A 10,189-nucleotide genomic window follows, 5' to 3' on the forward strand; every position below is an offset into this window, starting at 1 on the left:
TTAACGCAAGAACAAACATTTATGGGGTTATTTACCAAAGAGCCGAAGGATATAGCCCAACGTTCGGCTAATCGTTTGGCTCACTTCGGCTGCAGGAATTCTTTGGTTTAGCTGAACCGAAGGGCTGCTGTACACACTATTCACAATAGCTCTTACAGTAGCCGAAGCACACAGCCAAGCCGAACACATATGCTTCGGCTTGGCGCAGCAAAAGACACAGCCGAAGTGGGGAGAATGGTCTGCCGAAGCGGACTGACTCCCTGCTAATTGTTAAAAAATAGATTTAAAAAGCGGCGTGAGGTCCTTCTCCTAAATCATAAACGACCTTTTAGGCCTGATAGGAATGCTAGGGGGGACCCACCGATGTAAAAAAAAATGCATTGGGTTCTGCCCAAAAGTCATTCCAGACCCTTCAGGTCTGGTAAATTTTAAGCGGGACCCCAATGCCTAAAATTCCAAAACCAGACCCTTAATCCAAGCACTGGCCTGGCAGGGCAGGAAAGGGGGTGGACAAGCGAGTACCCTTCCCTCCCTGCACCATACCAGTCCAAATGCCCTTGGCATTGGGAGGGTGCTTTTCCAGGGGGGGACCAATGTCCCCATGCAGATGAGGACAAGGGCCTCTTCCCCACAAAATTAAGGGGTCTATTCACTAAGCTGCCGAAGGATCTAGCCGTAGCTTCGGCTGATCCTTCGGCTGGCTTCAGACCCAGGACCCCTTCGGTTCAGTAGAACCGAAGGTCTACTGTACTGGCTATTCAGTATAGCGCGTACAGCTCCCGAAGTTGGCCAAGCGGCTTAGTCGAGCCGATCTGTTTTTTTTTCCCCTGACATGGAGCCGCTGGCTGCCCTCAGTCAGAAAAGTCAGAAAAAACAAACAAACACCATAGGAATGCATAGCTAGATTCATATTGGCTATTTCACTTAGCAATAGCCAATAGCAAACAAGCTATTGCACCCGCCCACTGCTGCTGTCAATCAGCAGAGGGGGACCTGCAGTTCTCCATCAGGTCCCCCGCTGGTGATTGACAGCAGCAGAGGGCGGGTGCAATAGCTAGTCTGCTATTGGCGAAATAGCCAATAGGAATCTAGCTATGCATTCCTATGGTGTGTTCGTTTAAAAAAAAATTTGGGGGGGACGGCAGCAGAACCGCTGTCGTACTCCTTCTGCACTTCGGGTCAGCCAAACATGCTGAGCATGTTCGGCCGACCCGAAGCCACACGAAGCCACCCAATGTATGGCTGATTTCAGCCGATATACGGCTGAAATCAGCCGTACAAGCCTGAAGTGAATAGCCGAACAGCGTTCAGCTCACTTCACTTCGGGTCGGTTATTTACTTGGCTGCCATCGGCAGCTTAGTGAATAGACCCCTAAGATTCACAAACTTTTTAAATCACTGGCCTTGATTTTTTTAAAGCGTATCTGAACCCAAGAACAAACATTTAGGGGGTTATTTACCAAAGAGCCGAAGGATATAGCCCAACGTTCGGCTAATCGTTTGGCTCACTTCGGCTGCAGGAATTCTTTGGTTTAGCTGAACCGAAGGGCTGCTGTACACACTATTCACAATAGCTCTTACAGTAGCCGAAGCACACAGCCAAGCCGAACACATATGCTTCGGCTTGGCGCAGCAAAAGACACAGCCGAAGTGGGGAGAATGGTCTGCCGAAGCGGACTGACTCCCTGCTAATTGTTAAAAAATAGATTTAAAAAGCGGCGTGAGGTCCTTCTCCTAAATCATAAACGACCTTTTAGGCCTGATAGGAATGCTAGGGGGGACCCACCGATGTAAAAAAAAATGCATTGGGTTCTGCCCAAAAGTCATTCCAGACCCTTCAGGTCTGGTAAATTTTAAGCGGGACCCCAATGCCTAAAATTCCAAAACCAGACCCTTAATCCAAGCACTGGCCTGGCAGGGCAGGAAAGGGGGTGGACAAGCGAGTACCCTTCCCTCCCTGCACCATACCAGTCCAAATGCCCTTGGCATTGGGAGGGTGCTTTTCCAGGGGGGGACCAATGTCCCCATGCAGATGAGGACAAGGGCCTCTTCCCCACAACTCTGGCCCTGGTGGTTGCGGGGATCTGCAGGCAGGGGGGTTTATTTGCATCTGGGCACCCAGATGCTGCGCCCCCATGTGCATAAGTAAGGGGTAGTCGTTACCCCTACTCATTCACTAAAGAGTGAAGTCAAATGTAAATAAACAGACAGCACCTTAGATAAAATCCTTTCATTGAACAAAAAACAAAATTTTTGACAATTCCTTTATTATCAAAACCCCCCCAAAAATCGTCCAATGTTGCGATCAATGGTCAATCATGACGTCCAGCGATGTAATCCAGTGTCAGTCACAATGAACGATGCCCACCGACTCGCCGAAATTAAAAAAAGATCCGACACCCACACACCCGTCCGCTCCCAATGAATTCCCGCTGCTAAATGACAGATTTGACAGCTCCGCTCACTAATGTCTACAGATGGGCGGAGAAAGTCAGGACTTACTCCACCCATTTATTTTCATGCCATTTCAGGTCAGTGAGCTGTCATGGCATGAAAACAAATGGGTGGAGCGAGTCATGACGCTAACTCTGACCAGGCCGAATGCTGTGCTGACAGTTTGGCTATTCACCCTCTGCTGTTCGGCCCCTGTAAGAATAATGGTGAACAGCAGCAAATGAATTGCCGAATGTTCGCCTCAGCTGATCCAGATGTTGCATTGGCTGAGGCGAACAGATTCTTCTCTTCGGCTCAGCCGAACGCGCAGAGGCTATTCAGCTGAACTGGAGGGGAAGTGAAATGAATCGAATGCAGCCGTGCAGAGCTGCTGTGAATGGCCAAACAACCTTCGGCTCACTTCACTTCGGCTCGGTTATTAATTCGGCTGCCTTAGGCAGCTTAGTCATTAACCCCCTTAATATGTTACAGTCTACCAATTGTTAGATGTGGTGGCTGTACTAGTTTTCTTTTCCAAGCTTCTTTCTTTTGTTTTTTCTTGTTGTTTTCCTGTAACACACGTCCTGCTCTAGGGTAACAACACCAACTCACTGTTCTGTGTCTATTGAGATGCAGAGTTGTCATCGTAAGACATAAAGTGTGTTAGGACAACACCTCCCCTCTTCTCCTTTCTGTAGTCAATGGAGACAACCAAGATGGAACTATCAACTTGACATTACAGTGCAGCATTGTCAGCTCACTACAGGAAGTTAGAACTTCCCTGGATTTCTGGCAGGATCAACAGGTATATTGTTTGCCCCTACCGAACAAATATAATAATTGTATATTTAACAGATGAAAAGGGAGCAAATAAGAAAAGTTCATTGTTAGGGCTGACATACACATTTAGGCCGCTGGTTCAACAAGTTTTTGGCAGTGTAAAACATGTGTTTGTTAAATATAGCTCCATTATTATGACAGATGAAGACCAGATAGCATTTTTTTTTTCATATTAAATGTTTATTAAAGATTTTCAAAATATAACAAAAAACACACATACAATACAGTAAGCATACATTAAGACAATCACATTACATACGATATCCAAGGTAAAAGGGGGGACAAGAGACGTAGGGATACACCCCCCCAAGTTTTCTCTTCCGACCAGATAGCATTTTAATGTCCTTTCATGAAGACATCCTAAAAGTTCACAATTCAAAAGTTCACAAATTTTTCTCTAAACTGTATGTTCTCAGTAGAAGAATGTTTTAATATGTGGTGAGTCACTAATTAAATAAAGTAAAAGGTTCAAGCAAATGTATCAATATGGAGAACTGCTTTTGTAATATAATGCTAAATTCAGTGTGAATGTCACCATTTTAAATATCTTCATATTGCTGTATATATACTAATATATATGGCATTGGCAATATAGATAATATACATGCTAATTTGCAAAAATTACTCACGTCATAATCATAGCGTGTAAAGTAAATGAATTTATACATATTATCAAGGGTTGCATGGTTTATAAACAATTTGCAGAGCCATTTGCCCTACAAATCTTTTTTGAACATTTGTTTTGTGCAAATAGACACAAAAACAAACGTTCTCAAGTATATTTTCTTTTCAGGCCAAATGTCTATAATGTACTACTGCATTTTGGCCACTAGATAGGTCTAAGGAATATTTTCTTTTTAGGTCAAATGTATGTAAGTACTACTGCATGTTGGCCACTAGATGGAACTGAAGAGCATAGGAAATAAGTATTCATTTACATTTCACAATATACATTTGGCCTGAAAAAAAAGGAAGCTCCTTGTTGTTATCTAATAACTAAAAGGAAGTAGTACATTATGTACATTCTATCTGAATAGAAAATATCCATTCTCTGCAAATTGGTTATAAATAGATCCCTAAGATTGTGATTTTATTAATCATTTTAAGAGCTCAGTACCACTGAATTTCTAGCACACACATAACTTTTGCATCTTGGTTAAAAGTTGCTACTGGTCAGCAATATATGTGCATGTTTAATAATATTTTGCTTTCCTAGGACAGTTTTCATTCATTTGTAAATGGTATTGTTTATCTAATGCCAAATGCTTTGCTAAACATGTTTGAAGCATTGGCTTGCTCCCTGGTGACATAGCTTTTCTTTTGTTGGTAATCCAGTTAACAAAAGAAGTGTGAAGAGTATGGAAAGCGAGTAATGTTGTCCTCTACTACAAGTACTACAAGGAAACAAAGGAGAATATCTAATTGTGGTCTCCTTTTTATGGGACACAAGAACAGAGTCATAGAAAGTGACCCTAAAGCATCACAACATCTAATGCATCTGATTTTATTTTCTTTAGTGACACTAGATACGAAAAACCCTAGTTAATTGTCAGCTTTACTATTTGGGAATGGATTACTTTTATTATATAATTTTTTATTGCAGCTTAACATACGCTGTCTGTATGCTTAATGACAGCCTAAAAAAATATAAAAATAGGTAGAGTGTATACGCTTGGTGGGCTCAGGCAGCACCCCTGTGCATTGCATGTCTCTTCTAAAGAGAATCTGTGACACGTAAGTGTTATACAGAAGACTAAGAAAATGCATATTCTACTCCTACGTGTTGACATGTTCACTCGTACATGTTTTGTGAATACAATGGGTGGTACACACCCCAATTCAATTCACAATAAAGCAGCACTGAACAGCAAGGTGAATATGAAGGGGGGGGGGGTCACTTCACTTTCTGTAGCCCAACACACTGCAAATAACTAATGTAACAGTGGCACTATATAGCACTTTATATAACACTGTTTAGCTCTGTAGGTAGAACTGTACAGCATCTTAATTGGACAAACAAAATGTGCAATTACACTAATAATATGCAAAAATGCCCCCCCAAAAAGCTTCAAATTGCTCTGTTCAGGTGTGAGAGCAGGCTAAAGTGCTGGACTGTCATTTTTCCCAGCTAACTGTATGGGCACAGAATCAGTTAAATTCAATTGAAGTTTGTGCAGCCAGGAGCTGTTTCGTTTTTTACAGCCAGGAAAAAACAAAAATGGACTTTAATGGACGGGGTAATTTTATTACATTTTTTGTCATGTACTGTCCTTGAAAAAAGAGGCGGTCTGCTCTAAAGAGAAGGGGGAGGCATGTGCCAGTCGATTGCTTCTGAAAATGCTAGTTGCCTGGCTATCATACTGATTCAGTAGCTTCAATAATTACTAAGGCCCTGACCTGTAAAAAGTAAGCAGGTAATTCTGATTCATTCTGATTTTCTAACCTGCTTGCTTTTTCCAGTTCCATGACTTAGAAAGTATTAAAGCCAAAGACTGGCTTGGTATTAAAAAGGAGGTTAGAATGGCAATCCTCCCCATACTGCTTTCAGTTCATGTCTCCTTAATAACCCTTGGTGGTGTGTAATATGGATTAAACACTGGTGGTTTCATGGCACATTGACACTATGCTGGGGGTCAATGTAAGCCACTCTTTGGCTGTAAGTTCCAGCTACTTGCATTGCTCTTCAGGTTTCTTAAAAAGTATGAAACAATTTTAGAATGTAATAGTCGGTAATTATAGGACATTGTTTTTACACAAAATATTTTACTTGATCCTTACAGTATTAATCTTTTATTACGGTAATACATTTTAACTGACCTATTTCCTTAGAGTAATAAACCATGAGGTCTATTCACTAAGCTGCCAAAGGATCTAGCAGTAGCAGTGGCGGAGCTAAGGAACCATGGGCCCTGGTGCAAGATTTTTTTTTGGGCCCCCCCCTCAAAAAAAACCACAGCGCTCTCCTCCCGCAGCGCTCGGCCGGCTGTCACTTTCTCTACTCCCCGCTGGGACACAGAGCAGCGCCCAGCGGGGAGGAAAGAAAGCAGGGATGCGCTGCTGTATCAGCAGAAAAATTGCACTTTTGGCATTTAGCCAAAAGTGCCTTTTCGGCCCGATATCTTTTGGCGGCTGATATATCGGTGCAACCCTAATATTTACAGCAATGCAGAATGGCACAGGCTAATAGGCCGGAGGCCCTGGTGCGTCCGCACCGCCTGCACCGTGGGTAGTTCCGCCACTGAGCAGTAGCTTCGGCTGATCCTTCGGCTAGCTTCGGCCCCAGGACCCCTTTGCTTCAGTAGAACCGAAGGGCTGCTGTATGGGCTATTCAGTATAGCCCGTACAGCTCTCGAAGTCGGCCAAGTGGCTCAGTCGAGCCGAAGGCATATGCCGAGGTGAAAGCCGAAGCTGGCCGAGCGGCCGGCCATTGGCTGGCCGAAGACTGCTTCTGACAGCTAGGCGGAGCCAGCCGTCATCTCATGGCTGGCTCCGGCCACTTTCAGAGAGATCAGCGTCCCTGGTTACCAGCCAACCATGGATGTTGTCATTACACACTGAGAGCGGCCTCTCTGTGTTCTGTAATGACAGAACATGGTAACCAGGAACGCCATCTGTCATTCCTCCCCCGGACGCTCTGGGAGTCTAATAGGCTCCAGGCCACCCGGGAGAGAAACACTATCTCCCAGAAAGGTTTACTCTGATCAATCGAGCAGAGTAAACCTTTCCCTGATCGTTTTTTTTTTTCTTCTGACATCGGAGCCGTTGGCTGCCATCAGAAGAGAAAACAAAAAAAAGAAATCACCATAGGAATGCATAGCTAGATTCCTATTGGCTATTTCAATTTGTAATAACCAATAGCAAACTAGCTATTGCACCCGCCCTCTGCTGCTGTCAATCGGCAGAGGGGGACCTGCAGTTCTCCATCAGGTCCCCCTCTGGTGATTGACAGCAGCAGAGGGCGGGTGCAATAGCTAGTCTGCTATTGGCTATTGCAAGTGAAATAGCCAATAGGAATCTAGCTATGCATTCCTATGGTGTGTTCGTTTAAAAAAAAAAAAAAATTTTGACGGCAGGAGAACCGCCCGGCCAATAGAAAACAGTTGGACGGAGCTAGCTGTCACAATCGTTTTCAAATCTTTATTTTTCTACTTTTTTTAAACTATTTTTCTATTCTGCTCGGTCCCACAGAGGGACCGAGCAGAACAGCCGAACCGAATGCCACTCAGCGGCATTCTGCTTTTTACTCACTGAAAATATAGAAAATATAGAGCAGAGAAGTGCTATAGTGGGCAGAGGGAATGTAAGGATGAGCAGAAAGGATCTGATAGTTGGGGAAGGGAAAGGGGGACAGGTGTCTATATGGGCGAGCAGCATCTAATCCTAGTTAATGAGTTGAAGATCAGTGTTACAGGAGTAAGCTCTTAAATTGAGTGAGGCTCATCAAAATTATCCAGATACCACAAGTACTACATATATTGTTCGAATCTGTCATGTAGTAAAGATATCAGTTGCACCATGCATTGTAGCTGGGTCATTTTGGTGATCTGTTCTTTAAACCTTTTTTTTTCTCTGGAAGAAGTTAGACTTACAGAGTCTTGGGACCACAGTTCTGATGGCTAAAAGGAAGTTAGGAAGTCCTTCTTCTTGTAGACCCACAGTATATCTTTGTTATGGAATAACCATTCAGTGAAATTAAAGTGGTGTGGATTTGTAGTATAGTTCTAAGTGGGGGAGACCTAGACCTCCTGACTGTTTAACAGTGGTCTAGTATGTCATACTGGTTAGACATGTAAGCCAGCAAAAAATTAATTTTGTTTTGTTTCATTTTTTTCGTTATTTAATTTTTTGGAATTCGGATCCGAAAGTCAATTAATTTTGGTATTCAGAGGAATGCAAATTTTTCGTTAATTTCGGATGAGTTAAACGATATTTATGAACTAACTTTGTTTGCAGCAAAGTGGCATTAAATGTGTACTTTTTTCTTTTAAACTGTTGACAGTGCACAGAAAAAACAATAAAAAAACATACTGCGGCTCCCCCCAATTTATTCCAGACCCTTTAGGTCTGGTAGGAATTTTAGGGGGGGCCCTAATGCCAAAAAAAAAGTGTGGGGTCCCCCTAAAATCCCTTACCAGACCCTTAATCCGAGAAGCAGTGTGGCAAAGCAGGCCACATACCAGGCCACATACCCTCAACATGGGAAGGGTGCTTTGCCATGGGGGGACCCCCTGGAAAAGCACTATGTACCCATGTCGATGTGGATCTACATAGCTGGATGACGTGATTGAGGTTTGGATTATATCGATGGACATTTTTTTTGTTATTGTGAAAATTCGTTTCAAACAGTAGCGCATTAAGGACACATCCACTCGCTGAAATCTTCATTTAAGGGCTTCCTTGCCCACTTTTATTGAATTAAAGTTGACAAAACAAAGCAATAACCCTCACAGGGCTTCTTTAGCATCTCTTGGCAGCACATGCCCATCCAGCCTCCTGACTTTGCATTTGCAGCACCGCTGCACCGGCCTCAGACCTCAGGCCACAGACTGTTCCTCCAAGCAGCCTCAGTCATGTGCTAACCTGCACACTGGGGTTTTTTTCAATCCGCAGCACCCTGCTGCACTGGACTCCACTCTGACTCCTGGGTGGAGCTTTCCTGTCTCCCAGGTTGAGCCCAGAGCCCTTCCCAACACCTTTATTACAAAGGCTGTGCACATCTGTGCCATCAGCATGCGCTGGACACTATTAAAATATGGACATTACACAGTGGCATTGCCACGCACTGCCACATTATGTATGCACACTCATCGAAATCTCCTGCTGGCAAATCACCGGAAGTGACGCAGTTGGCTATTTTGACAGAACACCGGAAATAGGGCAGGAAGTGAGCCTGGTTGTAATGTATTAGGGCAGATTTCAATCTGGAAAAGAAGATTTAAACTAAGCCAAAAGTGTCCTTTAAAATACTATTCTCTAAACTCGTGTACTGCATCCTGTAGAAGTGGTGTGTAATTGAGATCATAAAGTTTTCAAAGATTTGTAGATATATGGATTCCCAGATATGTGCTTGATCCAGTGGCCCACTTGAAGGGGACAGGGGTGGAAAGGAATTGTTGCTTAGTAGCTGAGAGAGTCATGTTTAGGGCTCGAAGTTTCTCAGTTGGCTAAATGTTTGTAATTCTTTTCAGTTGGTTGATTCCTATTGTGTTGTAGGGCTAAACAGGACTCTGGAAGTGCTACACATAACGGCACTAAATATCTAAAAAACATCTTGGCCTATTTTTCTACTTGCAGTACACACAGTATTATGCAAATACATGAAGATGGCAGCTGGTAAGGCAAATGAGAGGTCTTTGAATTCTATTATACCTACCACTTTCAACTCCTTAAATCTGCATCTGCTCTTTCTGATAGAAATGACACCTGCGTGGCTTGCAGGTCATGCAATTAGTAGGAAAGTGTTTAGCTCTTCCCTGTGCATCTACTGTATATTCATAAATTAGCAGACCTCCTGAAAAGGTCACTAATGTTGCTTTAAAAATGTAAAAAAAATTTATGTATTTTTCATCTTATTATGTAGTCTGCAGATATTAATCCAAGAACATTTTATATTTTAGACAGGTTTGATGAAATAAAATATGACACTAGGCTTAATGATTTAGCTGGCCATAAAAATCTTGAATGTATTAATTTATTTATCCAATACTACAATATAAAGTTGTATTAAAGGAATATTAGATTTTAGTTACCACCGGTAGGTTAAATCATCTTCTTTATAAATTTCTAACAGATTCAGAAGGCAAGATTTTCTATAGCAGCTTATTCCCTCCTGTTGATTATCATGTATTGCATTTGGATACCACAATTATTTGTTTAAATAAAAAAGAATATATTGGAAAAGTGTAACACCAACATT

At 42.7% G+C, this 10,189-nt stretch overlaps 1 long non-coding RNA gene across 1 annotated transcript in view; it reads right to left on the bottom strand.

The window, feature by feature from the left end:
* Positions 1-9,263, bottom strand: part of LOC108794881 — a 15,271-nt gene extending 6,008 nt beyond the window's left edge. Inside the window, exons 1-2 of the long non-coding RNA XR_001941725.1 lie at positions 9,253-9,263; positions 3,631-3,633 (exon numbers count right to left, since the gene is read on the bottom strand). This is a non-coding gene — a long non-coding RNA (uncharacterized LOC108794881). The remainder of the gene's footprint in view (positions 1-3,630; positions 3,634-9,252) is intronic.
* Between the last annotated feature and the right edge of the window lie 926 nt (positions 9,264-10,189).

Source organism: Nanorana parkeri, unplaced genomic scaffold, assembly GCF_000935625.1.
Source record: "Nanorana parkeri isolate BGI_ZX_2015 unplaced genomic scaffold, ASM93562v1 scaffold26, whole genome shotgun sequence".
NCBI lineage: Eukaryota > Metazoa > Chordata > Amphibia > Anura > Dicroglossidae > Nanorana > Nanorana parkeri.